The sequence below is a fragment of the Capra hircus genome, chromosome 9 (assembly GCF_001704415.2).
Source record: "Capra hircus breed San Clemente chromosome 9, ASM170441v1, whole genome shotgun sequence".
Taxonomy (NCBI): domain Eukaryota; kingdom Metazoa; phylum Chordata; class Mammalia; order Artiodactyla; family Bovidae; genus Capra; species Capra hircus.
Genome location: NC_030816.1, coordinates 23461290 through 23480221, shown reverse-complemented (window position 1 = coordinate 23480221; position 18932 = coordinate 23461290). Strand labels below are relative to the sequence as shown.

The 18932-nt window shown below is 37.6% G+C and overlaps 1 protein-coding gene across 1 annotated transcript in view; it reads right to left on the bottom strand.

The window, feature by feature from the left end:
* The window catches only part of HS3ST5 (heparan sulfate-glucosamine 3-sulfotransferase 5), a 239225-nt gene extending 220513 nt beyond the window's left edge, over window positions 1–18712 (bottom strand). Inside the window, exon 1 of the mRNA XM_005684547.2 lies at window positions 18561–18712. The gene's annotated coding sequence lies outside the window, so the exon portion shown is untranslated. The remainder of the gene's footprint in view (window positions 1–18560) is intronic.

Sequence of the window (18932 nt, the reverse complement as noted above, 5' to 3'; positions counted from 1 at the left end):
GATTGCTTGCCCTTGTGTGCTCTCCTGGTACAGACACTCATACCCTATCCTGAGTCCTTGGGTAGCCTTCAATACCACCATGCATGTAGCTTTCCACTCCTCTTCAATCCAGGTGTGTGGCTCACTCAGCTCTCTAAGGGAGGGTATGACATAGAATATATTCTTACTCTTGGAGTAAGAAGTACTAACAGATAAAATTATAAGAGAGATGCTTAATCAGATCTGTCCCAGTTTCTAAGAAAAAATTGCTATAGGTTCTCATGACTTAGAGGAACAGAAAATAAATAGGAAGCATGAAAACAGTACACATTCTCTGAGCACTTCCCTAATATTATTATAAACAATTTAAACTGTTTCTTTAAAACTTTTCATTCTAACTCAACTACATGGGTAGCTGAGACATGAAAAGACATGTCTGAAACAGTATGAATTCTGCTCTGACTAATTCTCGTTTTCCATTTCCCAAAGCAAGAACTATAAGGGGAACTTAAAGGTAGTTGCTTGTCAAAAGACAATTTGGAAATGAGGACTTGAGCCATGTTATGCAATCAGTCACTTCTTTGGGCAACAAGTACTAAAGGCAGTGATTAAAAAGTTGGAGGTGTGGTAAGGAATATTTTATTATCCACTATTAACACTTTAACTCAGATAAGGAGGGAATAGGGCATTAAGGGTGGCATGAGTTTTAATGAGTAAGAGAAACTAAGCTGGTGTTTAAGGCAGTGTGTGGTCTGGATGAGGTACCACACCAGAGACAGACCTGACCATAGAAGTTCAGTTCAGTCACTCAGTCGTATCTGATTCTTTGCGACCCCGTGGACTACAGCACGCCAGGCCTCCCTGTCCATCATCAACTTCCAGAGCTTACTCAAACTCATGTCCATTGAGTCAATGATGCCATCCAACCATCTCAGCCTCTGTTGTCCCCTTCTCCTCCTGCCTTCAATCTTTCCCAGCATCAGAGTCTTTTCAAATGAGTCAGCTCTTTACATCAGGTGGCCAAAGTGTTGGCACTTCAGCTTCAACATCAGTCCTTTCAATGAATATTCAGGACTGATTTCCTTTAGGATGGAATGGTTGGATTTCCTTGTAGTCCAAGGGACTCTCAAGAGTCTTCTCCAACACCACAGTTCAAAAGCATCAATTCTTCGGCACTCAGCTTTCTTTATAGTCCAACTCTCACATCCATACAAGACTACTGGAAAAACCATAGCCTTAACTAGACAGACTTTTGTTGGCAAAGTAATGTCTCTACTTTTTAATATGCTGTCTAGTTTGGTCATAACTTTTCTTCCAAGGAGTAGACCACAGAAGGTCACTGAAAATGCTAAAGAGGAGGTGGTGGGACTCTGAAGATGCCCCTAGGGCCTCACTCCAGTTCTCCAATGTCTCAAGTTGCAGAACTTATGGTCTAACAGTTAAGAATTTTATGGGCTATAAGACACCATCTTTCAACATTTAACACTTTATGATTCTAAAATTTGATTAGCTGCTCTTCCTAAACTTTTACCTAATGTATAAACCAGTCACACTTTTGAAAGGAAGCAAGAAACAGATTTGTTGATGTATCAAGCATGCTGCTGCTGCTAAGTTGCTTCAGTCGTGTCCGACTCTGTGCAACCCCACAGACAGCAGCCCACCAGGCTCAGCCATCCCTGGGATTCTTCAGGCAAGAACACTGGAGTGGGTTGCCATTTCCTTCTCCAGTGCATGAAAGTGAAAAGTGAAAGTGAAGTCGCTCAGTTGTGTCTGACTCTTCGTGACCCCATGGACTGCAGCCTACCAGGCTCCTCCACCCATGGGATTTTCCAGACAAGAGTACTGGAGTGGGTTGCCATTGCCTTCTCCACAATCTCCTGGAGAGCTTGTTAAAACAGATTGCTAGACCCCAACAACATGGTGTCGCCCAAATCCTGTGAGAAAAGAGTTACCTTCTTATTTGATGGGTGAAAATAGACTCACAGAGATAGCCATTTTACCTAGCACTTCAGAACTCCATGCAACAAAGCTCTAAGGTCTAATCCCAAAGCTCATGCGCTTTCTATAGTATCATGATACTGCTATGAAAAACCCACCACATATATCACCCACAAAACAAAGACATTCAAAGGGGACATAGATGGCTTTAGAGAAGTACATGAGCATTCTGAAATTAAACCAAATCTGAGTGGTTGTGTGATTTTTTGGGAAGGGACAATTTATAATTTTCATCAAATTCCCAAAGGGTTAAGCCATAAAATTTGAAAAACCACTGCACTCAGTGTATTTAGAAACTAACAGCCATATTCTCCTTCAGTCCACCATATGGCATGCTGAGTTTATTCCCAACATATTCAATTTTCTCCAGAGATAGGAGCAAGGCTGGAAACCTTAGAAAGAAGAAGGAGATTAAATCATAATGAAGTATACAAGAGTCCATTTAGCTATGTGTGCTGTTTGGCAGCTGCCCATATAATTTCTGGTTATCAGTATACCCCAGGGGCTATTGCAGGTTCATTAATATACTTTTAGGCTGGAAGATCCTTTGAGATCATAGAGTCCAATGCTCTCAGTTTATAGATGATAAAACCAAGACCTAGAGGGGTAGAGTGACTCACGGATTGTCATATATCCTTTTACTGGCTTGATAACAGACTTAACATTTAGCCAGCCATCAGTCACTTTTGGTCATCATCTGTGCCTCCCTGGTTAGCCGAAGGAAGGAGAAAACACTGGGCTCATATTCAAACTGTCCCTTCCAGTTCTAATATTGATCTAGCATAACTAGATACTATTTAGTTTTTGAGTTCTAATCAGATTTGTATGGTGGCACCACAGCCGTCTGGCACCAGTATGGTCTGCAGACGATGTCAGGAAAAGTTGACATGAGGCTGAGGATTCTTGTAATCCAAATTAGTAAACCAGAAAAGAGAAGATGCACTTCTTGAATGCAGCTTAATGTGGCAGACTGTGGCAATTTTGCTAATATAAGCCAAGCTATAATGATAAAATCAGTAATTTAATTAGTCTGTTGCAAATGAAAACATTCTATCTACACTATTGTTTGAATGTATTATGATTCTATTGATTTTCTTCTCAGTAAAAATGTAAGAAGAAACTTTTTTTTCAAAAGTCCATTTAAAAATCTTTGTGTTAAGTAAAAACTGCTAAAATAAACTGCATTTTTAGACTGCACTATAAATTTCATATTGGTTCAATATGATGTATGTTCCTGGTCATCAAATATGCTCCTTTGGTACTGAAATAAATTAGATATTTGAAATAAAAATGCCACAGAAATATTCATATAAATTAAACAGGCAAGAGGCCGCTGTATAGAGGACAGTTCCAGAAGGAAGTTCAAGGAAGTTCTATGCACTGTGAGCCTGGGCAAATCATTGGCCTTTCTGGACCTTTGCGTTTCTTTCTACAAAACACTGAATTCTGTGTTATTTTTAAAGCTTACTCCAACTCTAAAGTTTTATGTCTATGATTCTATCATACTATTTTATCCCTAGACATGAAGTCAAGAAACCATACAAACAATATTTAAATTAGGTTACTAAAAATGAATTGTAATAATTACCAAAGATCACAAAGAAAGTGGAGATTGAAATAATTAAATCAATGTATCTTGGTTGAGGTCCTGGATTTAAAGAAAAAAAGTTCCATATAACAGTTTATTATTAGATTCTGATTCTAGAATCCTAGAACCAGAAGGAGCTTTTAGAGGCCATCACTTCATACGATTCATGATAGAAATTTCCTCTAAAGTATCACAAAGACATAGTGTTTATCCTTCGTTTATAATAATTAAGAATGACCAAAACATCAAGTTGGATGAGGTATAAAAATTAATCACTGTATGTGCAACATGAAGGTATTGGGGACCCTGAGAGAGCAGCTTCAGGGAGCAACGGGGGAAAGACTGATGGGAGGCCACCCATGAGAGGCGAGAAGAGGGACCAGAGCCTGAGTACTGATGATTGTTTAGAGAAGTTCTTCTCTAAAGGGGAGCAGAAAAACTGGGGTGCAGCTGGAGGGGAAGACAGGGCAAAGAAAACCCAAATTAAAGATGGGAGAAATAATAGGTTTGCGCACTGTGGGAACGATCTTGTAGAAAAGGACAATTCTGATGATACAGAGTGAGGAGGAGAAAACTGGTAGGGCAGTGTTCATGAGTGAGTACAAGGGAAGGCAACCCAGTGACCAACAAGAGCATGGGTAGGTCACCTCAATAATGTGGGCACAGAGGCTAGGGGGACTGCTGATGGACTCTTCAGAAGTTCTCTTCTGATCGCTATTTTTTAAATGAAATAAGAAAGGAGGAGATCAGTTCAGAGACAAAAAAGAGGATGTGTGGAGGTTCAAGAAGAGAGGGTAATGGGTGAATGATGGACATATTACACAGCTGCTGGGCAGTGCTGATAACCCCTTTCAGTTGATGGTCATGAACTGAAAGTGAGGGCATTATCATGGTATGTTTTTCTCTAGAAATGTTAGATTGCAAGGGATCCTGCATAGACAGACGGTTGGATTTAGTTACTAATGGAATTGAGGGTATAAGTTAAGGAGTAATTGTGATGAAGAGCCACATAATTAAGCTGGTAGAAGGAAATTAAAGCTGTGATTGGGTGGAGGCAGTGAGAAGGTGGTGGGATCAATGGATTGTAGGTTCCTCAGCATTGCTTGAATTGGAGTAATAATAAATAATAAAGGGAGCAAGATGGGAAGACAAGTAGTAGTTGGAGATGCAAATAGGATTAGGAAAGGAATGCAATTGTTGGCAATTCAAAGGTTAGACTCAGGGGTGGTCGTGGCAAAGAAAGGGCAAGATAAGCTCAGATATTTTCTTCTGCAGAAGCTTTCCCTGAGTTCACCTTTCCTTTCCTCTTGCCTTTGAAGTCTCATCATACTTCATCTGCAATTGTGACTCAACTCTACTTTGCATTGTTATTCAATAGGTACATTTTAGAGCATAAGCTCCTTGAAGTTTGGGAATGCGTCAGTTATCTTCATAAACCTTAGCACCTAATGATCCCCTGACTGCACAACTACATGCAATAAAGGCATAATATATATATTTGTTAAATGAACAGACATATAAGTAAATAACAACAGTAGTACCTAACACTGTCTCTCTGTGCCAAGCATTCTCCTACGTGCTTTATATAATGTTACTAAACTTTAACACCCTCCTGCAGATACATGATGCTTATAATACATGTACAGTAACTGTAAGAAGAGAATGATTTAACTGATTCACATGATAAGGCTGTAGTCAGGGGATGTGCATCAGCACATGTGACAGGCAGGGGGCTTCTGGCTGAAGAAGGTCAGGGATTTTATACAGCAGGGTAGGCAAATGAAATTAAAAGACGCTTGCTCCTTGGAAGAAAAGCAATGGCAAACCTAGACAGTGTATTAAAAAGCAGAGACATTACTTTGCCTACAAAGGTCCGTATAGTCAAAGCTATGGTTTTTCCAGTAGTCATGTTCTGATGTGAGAGCTGGACAATAAAAAAGGCTGGGCACAGAAGAATTGATGCTTTGGGACTGTGGTGCTGGAGAAGACTGTTGAGAGTCCCTTGGACTGCAAGGAGATCAAACCAGTCAATCCTAAAGGAAATCAACCTTGAATATTCATTAGAAGGTCTGATGCTGAAGCTGAATCTCTGACTCATTGGAAAAGACCCTGATGCTGGGCAAGATTGAAGGCAAGAAGAGAAGGGGATGAAAGAGGATGAGATGGTTGGATGGCATCACTGAGTCAATGGATATTAGTTTGAGCTGGGAGATAGTGAAGGACAAGGAAGTCTGGGCGTGCTGCAGTCCATGGGGTGGTGAAGATTCAGACATGACTGAGCGACTGAACAACAAGGTGCCAGCAAACTTTGTCTATAAAATGCCAGAGAGTAAATACATTTTTAGTGGCCATATGGTCTCTGTAGCAACTAGTCAACTCTGCCATTGTAGAATGAAATCAGCCACAGACAATCCATAAAGGAACAAGGGTGGCTGTGTTCCCATAAAACTTTATTTACAAATACTGAAACTTGAATATCATATAGCTATCACATGTCACAATATATCCTTCTTTGGATGTTTTTTAACCATTTAAAAGTGTAAATGGTCCCAGGTAGTACAAAAGCTAGTGACAGGTCTTTGACCCAAAGGCTATATTATACAGTTTGCTGACTTCTGGGACAGAGAAAAGTCCTCATGGTTTTGGCTTAGGCAGCAGTTTTCAGTGTTGATAGAAACTCAGGTTGGTCATTGTTCTTGTTCTCATGCCTCTTGCCCTAGGGTTTTTGATATAATCCCATAACCATCTGAAAAGTATTTTCTGAAAACTATTAGCTCATCAAAATTCACAGAGTTGGTAGATGCCAAAAAGAAAGAAAAGGTAACAAATAAAGAAGGCAAGTTCGGGAAACTGAAGCCTCTGTCATGTCTATGTTAGTTCTTTTACAAAAGCAAAGACTAGAGAAATCAAGTGACTTTTTTAACTAACAGAGCTGGGTGAGAACTGCGGACTTATCTGGTCCTCATTTCCTTGGCCACCCTACAATACAATGCTAAGTCATGCTAAGGATTAATTAATGCCTTGCTCTGAACGTGCTCGTAACACTTCATCTGCCATGCACACAGAATGTTCTGTATGTATTTATTGTTTGAATAAATTAACTCACATTTAAATACTGGCATGGTGAGAGAGTAAGTGTTCGGTGCCATCTTAATCAGTGGGGTAACTTAGGGTTTTATGCAAGGCAAGGGTACTCTACTAACCAGCTATTAAAAAGCAAAAAGCAGTCTTTCTGAACTAGTACAAATTCCATTTGAGTAAATTAGCCCATGATCTGCCATAGCTAAATCTCTAAAAGCTAACAGTAGAGAGAAGGAAAAAACAAAAAACAAAAAACCAAGTCTCCGATGGGTGAAAATTTCCAGGTGAAATATATTAAATGACCTCAGTTCTGCACTTTCAAGTTTCCTCTCCATAGCCCAAATTTCATAAAATACAGGGCAATTTCTACAGCTAAGACTGGAGTCTAATGGGCACAAAAAGGCCTATTTTCCAAACACATGCATATGTTCCCTCTTTCCCACTTGATCCACTTGACTCTCCTTTGATGAGGTACCCGCTCTTTACTGTATCCCTCTGTTTCTATAAGGACATAATGAAATGGAATGATGTTCAAAAAATGGGGTTATTTCAGACACTGTTGGAAGACATTATGATCCTTTGGCGGAATGAGGACAAATCTCCAGCTAAAGAAGGGAATGGTGCATCTGGGAAAGAATGAACACCAGTCAGACCTATTTTAGCTTTACCAGGTTGGCTTTCCTTTACATTAAAGGCAAATCTGTAATCAGAATGTTTTTGGCGTTGTGCTTTAAGACCAAGTAGAAAGATATAAAGAAATCCAGAAGAGTCATGTCATAGTTTTTCAACTGAAAGTTTCAAATATTAGGAGAATCACTTTTACCCCTAATAAGATTGATACATTATTAAAGTTTATTTTAAAAAAAATCTTAATTCTCTTTCATTCTATTCAGTGGTGGCTCTCCCTGGTTATTACAGTATCAACAGGGTATTAACTGCCAATGATGGATAAGTAATAAACCATGCTAGAAAAAAGAAGAAAATTAATTACATTCCTTTTGCTTCTTCACAACAAGAAATATGCAGTTGCTTATAAGAGCAGTTAAATAAACAGTAATAATAATTTTAACAATAATAAAACTCTGTTTGTATAAATGCAAGACTTGGTTTTTTCCTCCTCTCCTTTTCCGTGTTTCAAATTTATCACTTCCATCTGCTGAATAAACAGATACATTTCTGGGTTATGATGTTTGTTACACAAAACATTTCGTAGGCAAAGAAAAGCAGGGAACAGTTCCTGATAAAGGAATTCATTCTAAACAGCTCCATGCCTGAGTACACACATAGAAATTTCAATGACTTCAGGAAATGCCATATGCAGATATTCAAGGATGTTTTAAAAGGTTTAGTTCCAGAGATGTATTCCTATATCCCTTGCTGAGCAGAAATGCTTTCATTAAAGGCTGCCTTGTCTAGGTTACAGTTTTAATTATAAAGCAAAAAACGATAACTGAGTTTTTTTACTCTGATATTTTAAAATATATTTTAAAATTCCCCAAACATGAAAAGGTCACTCTAATTATCCCTGATGAGAGAGGACCGTGGCTCTCATTTCTTACTTTTGGTAAAGGCCACCTGGGATGGGCTTCTGGGGGTTTGGTTAGTGTGAGAAACAATAGATGATTAAACACAGCCACCCATGACTGACAGCTGTTTCCTGACATTTGGGTTGAGTCATGAGGGAAGAAACCCAAAAGGGACAAGGGAGCAGGTTTACACGTGCTCCTCAATTATTCTTATGAGATTTATATAGCTCCATAAATGAACACCATGCTGTAATAAAAAAATACATCAAAATCAATAGAAATTCTGTTTAATTCTTTTACCTCTTGAATTTGAGTGTAGGCCATTTAAAATGTTATTCTTCTTGTCATTATTACTAATTTCTCTGTCTGGAGGGTGGCATTTTTTGTATAATCTTGCTTGCAGATTTACCAGTCTTACAGGATTGGAGTCCAAATGAACAGAAAAATTCTCCCCAATTAACAGTAAAATAAAATGCAATAAAATGAAAGCTGAGATGAATTTAACAGGTTGGGAGGAATGTCAAGCCTTTCTCATTCTCTAAAAAAGCAGTGATATTTTAGTATTCCTTAAAAATCCAATAAAGTGTGAGACTATAAACTCTTAACAAATCTCCAAGGTTTTAATTGTTCATCAGTGTATTCAGATTTCTCGAATACCAATTTCCACTAGAAGCTGAAGGCTGGTGGCTGGGAGAGTAGAGAAGAAAGTACATGCTTGAGGTTGAGGTAGAGCTGAAATGAACAGGGAGTGGTAAGAGTGAATTTACACGAAAGAAAGACCACGTCTAGGGAAGCACACTTTTTTCTTTGCATAAAATTTCATGCACACACGCAGATCTCAAAGGATTCCTTTTGAAAACAGATGGAAATGTGTTCTCCACAGCAAATGACAGAGTGCAGCTAACAAGATCAGGTTATCAGTAATTCACCACTCAGGAAAAACTCCAAAGCTTAGTAAAGAATCAAGCATGACAACAATAATAAGCTATTTTCACCCTGCTTCTACTTTATGGCATCAATTCCATTTGGAGAAATAGGCAGTGCACTATAGGCTTGCTGATCAATACTGGAGAACTTTAATGACAATAAATCATGTATCTAAAAGTTAAGAATTAGGCAAAGAAACCTGGAACTACGTAAGGATATTAAAACTTCAGGATTATTGCTTGATCATATTTCTGCACAAGAAAAATCAGTACCTTCTGTCAATGCTTAGATGTGTGTGCTTGGGTGTTTATCAGCGTTGAACTAACGCAAGAATGTATATGCAATGATCCTGAAATGTGAAAGTACTGCTTAAGGGAATGCCCTGTAAATTGTGCTTGTTCTTAGCATAGGGTAAGAGGCATGAAGAGCAGCAAACTGCACTATTGGCTTCTGCAATGGAAGTATAGTTTCAACTTTAGCTTGTTTTTTCTATTTAGGGAAAAATAGGTGGAATCTGTGCTTGGTGTGTTTTACAAAGTTGGAAATGTAGCTTATGCAGTGATGGAGTATAACAAAGCTGTCCCATAGTTTTATTGCAATTGCAGTGAGATTTAAATGATGAAAACACCAATTAAGGGTGCTCTCCATTCTGGAAGCATCCACATTTGTATTGGCCCCTGATGACTGTCCTTATCTCAGTGCTTCCTGAGAATGCCCTTGTAGTCAGGACATAGTCCAGTATGATGGTATTTACCTTAAAGGGATGGAGCAGGGCAGGAGAATCAGACAGAGGGGACTGTCCTCGGCAGGTGGCCACGGTCTGCTGGGTGGAAAAGGCCACCTTTCAGAACTTAGGAGAGAGTTTGGATGCACTGGCTCTAGCTCGCTGATCCAGTCAACAAATACTTACTGAGAAACTGTTATGTAGCGGACACTAGGGCAAGTAATAGGAACACTATGGTAAATAAGCCCTGGTCCCTTATTTAAACATTTAAACTTATCTATCTCTTCCCTGGTGGCTCAGAGCTTCGATCCCTGGGTCGGGAAGTTCCCCTGGAAAAGGAAATGGTAACCCACTCCAGTATTCTTGCCTGGAGAATCCCAAGGATGGAGGAGCCTGGTGGGCTTCAGTTCACGGGATCGCAAAGAGTCGGACACAACTGAGTGACTTCATAAATAAAAACAAAATGGTAAATAAGCCCTGGTCCCTAGCTTCAGATAGCTTAGGGAACAGCAAGGAAAGAATTCCTACAAAGAACAGGAAATAAAAGGCACTTATAATCCAGAATGATAAACAGGACCAAAGCAGAAGTCCACGGCCTGGGAACCAGAGAAGGATCCACAAAGGCAGCCAAACCAGCCCAGGAGGGCTTCTCAGAGAAACACTATCTATGTGAACCCTGAAGAGAGTGAGGTTTTCCAGGATAGGGATGCTTGTGGTTACGTGTGTGGGTTACAGAGAGAGAGTACAGACACAGAGACAGACAGAGGAAGAGGAAGATGTTGGTAAAAGTATTCCACATACAGGGAAAAAAATCATGAAGAATGTGGAAAGCTGAAAGTCGTTCAGGGTGACTGGAACATGGAGTGGGAAGTTGAGGTGACTCAGGTCAATGTCAACTTAGGAAGGGCCTTTTTAGGCCAGATTCAGGATTTTTCACTTGTTCCTGAGGACAATAGGCTGCTATATTTCAGGACACAGGTGATCATATAGGCCAACATTTGGCAGCCTATGGAGTTAAAAAAGACCTAAAAGGGACATGGGGAGCTGAGTCTGAAAGGAGACTCAGCTACATTATAGAGCCTTTCAACAGATAAAATGAGAATTCTGGCCACAAGCTGAAATTTGGGAGGTAGACTCCCCTCCCATGATGCAGTGGGGAGGGAACCCAGGACATACCACTGGGAAGGGGATCAGAGCCAGTTATCCAAATTCAGTTAATAAAATGGGACTCAAAATCAGACTTGTCCCAATCACATAATTGATTATAGCTGAGTCTTCTGAATATTGAATTATGAAATTATTTCCAACATTTTCTGTCTTCCACGTGGCAAATGGTGTCTCTAAAGTTTATTTTGTTACACTGACATTCAAAAAGTTCCAAAATATGATATTTTTGAAGGCAGAAAAAATATTACACTCATCTCTTCCATTTTGGATGAGCCTTCAGAGATTCAATTTCCATTTGTATGCCTTTGAAGATAATCTGACCTGCTTATTCACAATTTACCATTAAAGCAAAGTAGGGCACTTTCAGAGCCTTTAAGAATCATAAAAACTAGTAAGTAATAAAATCATAAACCCTCTCATCATTATCAGGCTAACAATGCAATCTGTAAACGTGAGAGCGTCAGGTTAATGGGTTTGTGGTTACACACTGAAGCCACTCATTCTACTTCTTTAAGGCAACAGTCTAATAAGTTTGGCAAAGTTCTTGTTAGGAACAGATTTTGAGCATGAAAATGAGAGTTCAGATATCATTTAATTGGGAATGCAGAATAAGAAATGTACTCTGGGATATGTCTAAGTCTATTTCCCCAGTAACACATCACACCTTTGTCTTGGTGGTCGCTTCCAAAATATCTCAGTGTTTCACATATTTTTATCTTACCGCATCTTTAGTCAGCTGGGCTTCCTTAGTGGTTCAAATGGTAAAGAATCTTCCTACAATGTGAGAGACCCATGTTCAATTCCTGGGTAAGAAAGATCCTCTGGAGAAGGGAATGGCAACCCACTCCAGTATTCTTGCCTGCAGAATCCCATGGACAGAGGAGCCTGGTGGGCTGCAGCCCATGAGATAGCAAAGAGTCAGACACGACTGAGCGACAAAGCAGCATCTTTAGTCAGTACAACATATATGGGTGCTAATAAGGGTAACACGATCCCTTAATTAAAAATACATGATTTAAACTGACTTAGACTTTATGAAGTATGCCAGTGTAGTCTCACAATGTTAGATCTAACTCTTGGAATGATGGTTCTGTATAATACAGTTTTATCATGAAAGTTTTAAAAGCTTGTCCTGAATGTAATAGAATTCCTTTGAAAGGCCAGAGATGCTTTTTGGCCAGCTTTTAAAGAGAGTGATAAAAATAAACTTCTTTTCTCCCTGGAGCAGCAGCCTTCAGATTCCTTGCCTTCCGTGTCTATTTTCCCTTCCCCTGCGGCTACCTGGAACACAGCTCACTGGCTGCACTGACGTTCCGGATGTTGGGGTGGGAGGGGAATCAAATGTGAAGAGAGAGGTAAGCTTTTCACTCAAAAGTCAGTAAAGGGAAGGGAAAGTAGAAGATACTGTGGTTACCCTCTTTTCCCACTTTCCTCAGCCCAGGCATGCTGTGAAGTCCCCGAGGGAACACCACAATATGTTTTAGCTTTTCACAGTCTGGCAAAGCCTCCAGGAATACACTGAATTGTTTATTTCAGATAGACCCTTTGCTGCATTCAGCCCCCAGAAAACAAGCTTAACAATTAGCCTCCTTGCTGAAGACACTGGGAGATTGCAGGAAATTACAAATAGGAAGGGCACCAGAGGGGAAAAACAAGCACCTTCTACAAAAAAACAAGGTGCTGATGAAACTTGGCACTTGGATCAGCTAAAATCAAGTAAGATTTTTGAATACTTGAAAGGAGTGAATTGAAGTCATAGTTTAAATTTGCTACGGTTGGAATGTACATACAGAAATAATTTTTAAGACAACGTTCAGAAACTGTATGAATACATATATCTATTAAATACACATAATAACTTGAACCCCTTAAGCACTTTATGTGGAGACATTAAGTGAGGAAATATTTTTCTTTCTAAAATGACTGGCATATTGATGTAAAAAAATTCCCATCTTCTTGTTTATTTTGAAAGCTACCTTTCAAAAATGTAATATGCTGCCACTGGCATCTTTGAATTCACTATTCCATTTTTTCAAGCAGTCTCGGAGTTGAATACTACATTCTTGCCATATGCCAAGGGTTAGGCCATTAATATGTAAAAGAAGCTGGTATCCAGAGAATTGACTTTATAATTGGAGAACACCAAAATAAACCTAACACTTCTCTAACAATGCTGCAACCCAGCATGCCTGTTCTCGTAGGCTATTAGGCCATGTCCAATTTTCTCGGTCTGTCGGAGGATACAGCTGCCTCCATGTGCCAGGGAAGCTTTAATTATGGGGACTTTTTCCTCCCACTGGAAAGCCTCTTCCTGAGGTTTGAAAGTTTGAATTATTCAAGCCCATGTTAATACACTGTACTGAATGCTCTGTTTGGCCCACTGAGGTGCACCTGGAACTGTTCTGTTTCCGCAGATTCGATTTCTTTCTTTGCCTCTCTCTCCATCTCCCTCCCTCCTGTTCCTATCTTTTCTCATCCCCTTCGATCCTATTATTAAAGGCAAGAACCAAAGAACGATGGGCACAGAGAGACCCGTGGAATTTGGCACAACTAATCTCATAGACTATTCATGTGCAATCACAAGAAAAATAATCTTTCAATGAAAAATTCCTCAAGTATAAAGCTTTATTCCCTAAACCTTTTTTTTTTAAAAATATAAAGTAATACAACTTCTATACTTTGGTAGCCAGAATTTTAGGACTTTAAAATCTATTTCTCCCAAATCCAAGCTGTTAATTTGGTTTTGCTCCTAAAGTAGTATCAACAGGAAAATTATTAATCTTCCCTATTTAAGCTACACAGAGTTGATACAGATAAATTCTGTTTTATACCAAATTCCAGATTTCAGTCTTTGATTACTTTTTTAGGCTTTGCTTAATATAACAACCCCAATTTTCCTTTATTCTAATTGCTAGTCTAGTTTTGAGTTGTCACTGTGACTTCTTCAGAACCAAAGTCATCGTCAAGATAATATGTGGTATCCTGGGTTTAAGGGTTACTATGATTTCTAGACTTGGTTTGACATTCACCAACTGCAAGGTCTCTCAGAGGCTTAGTTTTCTCATTTATAAAGTAGGCATAACAATACAAACACTATCTAGAACCTACAAAAAATTAAATAAGATTATATTCAGGAAAGATTTTTCCAAAATTTTAAAGTAATATGTAAACTAAGTTGCCTTTGCTATTATTATTTTTTAATGTCACAAAAGAGGCATCATCTTTGGTTTATACTCCAACACATTCATTTAAATTAAAATGTTTTGGAAGTCTTTCTTCTATGTCCAGTTACAGAAAGAAACTACTGAGATCACAATGCAGACCGTGGGGTTCTCTTCCTTTCCTACACGTTGAGTATGTTATTTCAGAGGGAAAGAAAAAGGTAGGGAAGAAAAATGCATTTCCTACAAACCCCTAAAGAGCTGTCCAAGTCCTCTAGTTAATAAACTGGAGAAGTTGTGAAAGTTATTGCCTATATTGAGAAATGCTCTTAAAAACTGTTTCAGGGTATCAAAAAATAATGTATCTCCAAAAAGAACCTCAAATCTTTTTTAGCAGCAGGTAGAGTATTTCGGCAAAAAAATATAGACAGAAAGAACTTCTTTAAAATAACACTGCATGTATCTCTGGACTGGAAAACCTGATGAAGGACTCAGCCAAGCCTACCAGCTAGAGGTTATTTCTATCTCTGTACAGGTCTAATCATTGGATGGTAACTATATATCTGCTTTGTTATTGACCAAGAATCTGGTCTTAAACATTCAATGTCAAGAAAAACGAAACAAAGGTGATAATCAAGTGACTTTAAAAATGATAACAAAATGGCTCTGGGTTCATATACCATTATTTAGAAAATAAAATATTCGAGCCACTGTCTAGGAAGAACTTAAAAGTCATTAAAGAATTTTAAAGTTTAATACAAAATCTATATTGGCTTCCTTTTTCACATTAACAATGTATTCTTCATTGATAAACCCATTCACAGTGCACAGATGTAAAGGCTTTGTACTGCGTTGAACCACTATTTTACAGAGGCAGTATTTTTGGTGCTAACTGCAGAGCTGTCACAAGTCATATATTTTTTAAGTGTTTTTTTTTTTTTTCCTTTAAATGTGTCCTTTTTTACAGTGAGAAACCAGTTGTGAAATCAGTCACTTTTGAAGAATTTTGCTGTGAACTAGGAAGCCAGCCTGAGACAAAAGATCTAGTCTTAGTCACAACTTGAACCAGGAAAAATCTGTGATAATTTTTACAGTGGGTTTCCTAACCACAAGCCAGAAAGCACTGAATCTCTCAGCTCCTAAAAGCCTGGGTCTATGACTATAGGAGATAGGGGGAAAAAGGGCTAAAACTCCTTTACTATCATTGTTACAAATCTTTAGAATATTTTCTATAATAATTTGTGGGAAGTAAAATTATTACAAGCTAAGAGTTTATAGCCAGAATGAATGTGCTCTGTAGAGCTAAAAAGTATATCCTCAATTTGTCTTTTTGCAATACACACACATACACACACATATATGTATATATGTCAGTGTATATGAATACCTGTGTATACATACACATATACATATATTATTGTATATTCAGATCAGAGTAGAACAGTATATTTTAGAGAAAAAGATACTAAATTTGATAAAATTAAATTGGGGGGAAGAGAAAGAAAATATGCATAAGACTAAAATTCAAATTGGTCTGTAGCTCATTAATCCATATACAGTATTATTTGACTCATTCTCTAAAGTGCAACAATATTCTATTTGCACACCATTTTCATACATAGTTTTACAAAGTAAGATATATTGTCTAGTAAAGATTTGAATGATTATTGAAGTATATCCTATTATATTGATTAATTTGTTTAAGAAAATAAAAAGAAAATAGACATGTTTATGCTTTAGTGGGAAAAATCTTCATTTTCTTCCCAATTAGATATATAATTGTCAGTTTTCATTCTTTCTTTTTATGAACGAACCTTGAATTAACAAGCAGTGACTTACTAAATTCTTTTTCCCTCAAACCTATAATTTTGCTTTTCACATTTCCCTGTGATCCACTTTGGTTTAAAGTAACTTTAGAAACTTAAAAAGTTGTAATGAGTGATAAAAAGTCTTCCTTAATATTTATTATTATAAATAATGTTTTGAGATGATTAGCTACTTACATTTTTATCTGCTAACATTACTTCTGTGGAACTGTTAAGATCTTAATAACTCAGTAACATTCCAATTTTAATCCATTAAGAAGAATGAAATAAAAGCTAAAGTCATGTAGAGTATCTGCTTAGAAGACTTAAAGAGGGCTGGAGTTGTGTTTAAAAACTTCTAATATAAATTAGAGTATTAGCCTTTTATTCTCTTATTTAAAATAATTTAACCTTTATTCATGGCAATTTTAGACAATCTAGAAAATACAAACAATTATAAAGAAGAAATAAAAGTTACTTTTAAGCCAAATTATCCAAGGTAAGCATTATTAATATTATGCAACAATAATAACAATATCATTTTTAACAATATTGAGTACTTACTCTGTACCAATCTCTGTTCTATATCATATATAAATAATTTAGAACAGATAATATAAATAATCTTTAATGTATGGACCCATCATCTCCATTGCAAATGGGGAAATTAAGGCACAGAGATGTTTAGTAATTTGCTCTAGGTCAAAGGTCACATATTTAATAAGGTGAGAAGCTAGGATTTGAAACTGGACCCTCCAAATTACACCAAAGCCTGTGATCATAACCACAACTCTACTGCCAAAGGCTTTCCTTTGTGTATATAATATAAAAAGGAACTGTAATTTATATTTTTTCTATAATGTTTTTTCCCATGTAACATACTATGAATCTCTTCTCACACTATTAAATGATTCTCCTACCACAACACTTGAAAAAGAAGCACTTTGACAAGTAAGAAATCTTGTAGTATGGCCATTTCTAGCATGGTATGATTCAAGAAATCTAAACAAAGAACATTGACTATTTTCTAATGTGTATTCAAATCAAGCAAAAAACACCCTCTTTAGGCAAACAGAAATTACCGTAGCAGAACTAACCAATGAGCTGATCAGTCCAATATCCTATTTCTGAAAACATCCAATGCTGGCTATTTTAGTAGAAGACATAAAATTCCCCATAAAGTACCTAATTGTGTGATACACTACAGTAAGATGAAATTTTTTCCTTTGCCCAGTTTCTCATCTTCTCCTACCTAAAAGCTTCAGAGGGAATAATCCTTGAAATTTTATCCTACTGAAACTAGTAACTATGTGAAGATGTTATTTTAACAAACATATACACTCATATATGCACCATTAGTGTGAAGAAATGAGTTATTCCTGACATATTAAGAAAGTCAGAAATTACCATAGCTATTTCCATAAACAAATAATACATAGATTACACATAATTAATCTGCTACAATTATAAGAAAATATTGTGAGGTAATGTACAACACCAGCGAAAGCAACAGGTAAAGAGCATTTGATAAAATAATCCTTTCCTCTATTAACAATGTATTGTAAAATATACTCTTTATGGGAGGTAAAATGTACTCTTTAAGGGAGGTAACCAAAGGGCAATTATTGAGTGGCAAAATTCATTGTATGTGTTTCTCCATAGTGCAAATCAGAAAATCAATGCAATCATGCATTTTATTATGTTTTATATATACTGCTACTATATATATATATATATATAAAACATTTGGAACTTAATGTAGTTCTAAAAATATCACTAAGGATATTAGTCTGGTAGCCAGGCAGACGGGGACATTTTAAAGACAGCTTTTAAAAAAATTCTTCTCTGAAATCTTGCCTTTCTCAAATGAAAGAGGACTTAAGAGGCTGGTGTCTTCTATTTCCTGACTCTTGGAACACTTGCTCTTAGACCCCAGAGCTGCCATGCAGAGACAGACAGACAAATATAGAGACTTACAGATATAGAAACATAGATATATGACATAAGAACAAGAGCATTGTGAGTTTGACTAAATAGTTATGTTCGGCTGGACAGATTGCTAGAGGTTTCATGGAGGAGAAGGTATTTACACTATGACAAACCTAGACAGCATATTAAAAAGCAGAGTCATTACTTTGCCAACAAAGGTCTGCAGAGTCAAAGCTATGGTTTTTCCAGTAGTCATGTATGCATGTGAAAGTTGGACCAAAGAAGGCTGAGTGCCAAAGAACTGATGCTTTTGAACTTAGACTGCAAAGAGATCAAACCAGTCAATCCTAAAGGAAATCATTAGATTTCCTACAGGAAATCAAACATTCATTAGAAGGACTGATGCTGAAGTCCAATACTTTGGCCACCTGATGTGAAGAGCCAACTCATTTGAAAAGGCCCTGATGTTGGGAAAGATGAAGGCAAGAGAAGAGTATGATAGAGGACGAGTTGGTTGGATGGCATCACCAACTTGATGGGCATGAGTCTGAGCAAGCTCCGGAAGACAGTGAAGGACAGGGGAGCCCGGCATGCTATAGTCCATAGGGTCACAAAGAGTTGGATATGACTGAGTGACTGAACAACAACTATCCCCACTGTTCCAGAATCTCTTACCTGTGTCTCTTGTAGCCATCCTCCAAAACAACCAGGATGTTAGATGTAATCTGTACTGAAAAATTTAAATAAAATATTTCAGTCTAATGGTGATGGGGACCATTGCTCCACAACCTTGAGGCTTTTCCCTGATCTAGTCAGCTACTAACTGATTATCCCTTCTTCCCACAATAGTACTGATCCTTAGTTCCCTAAGAAAACAGACTGTACTTTATGAATTTTGTATTCCAAATGCCTGGGACAGTTCCTGGAACAGGGAAGACATTCAAAATATCCTTATGGAACAGTGCCCGACACAGAGTAGGTCCTCAGTAAATGCTGACTGGTGGAATATTTAAAGGGTTAAATGAATGTATTTAATCATTGACTGAG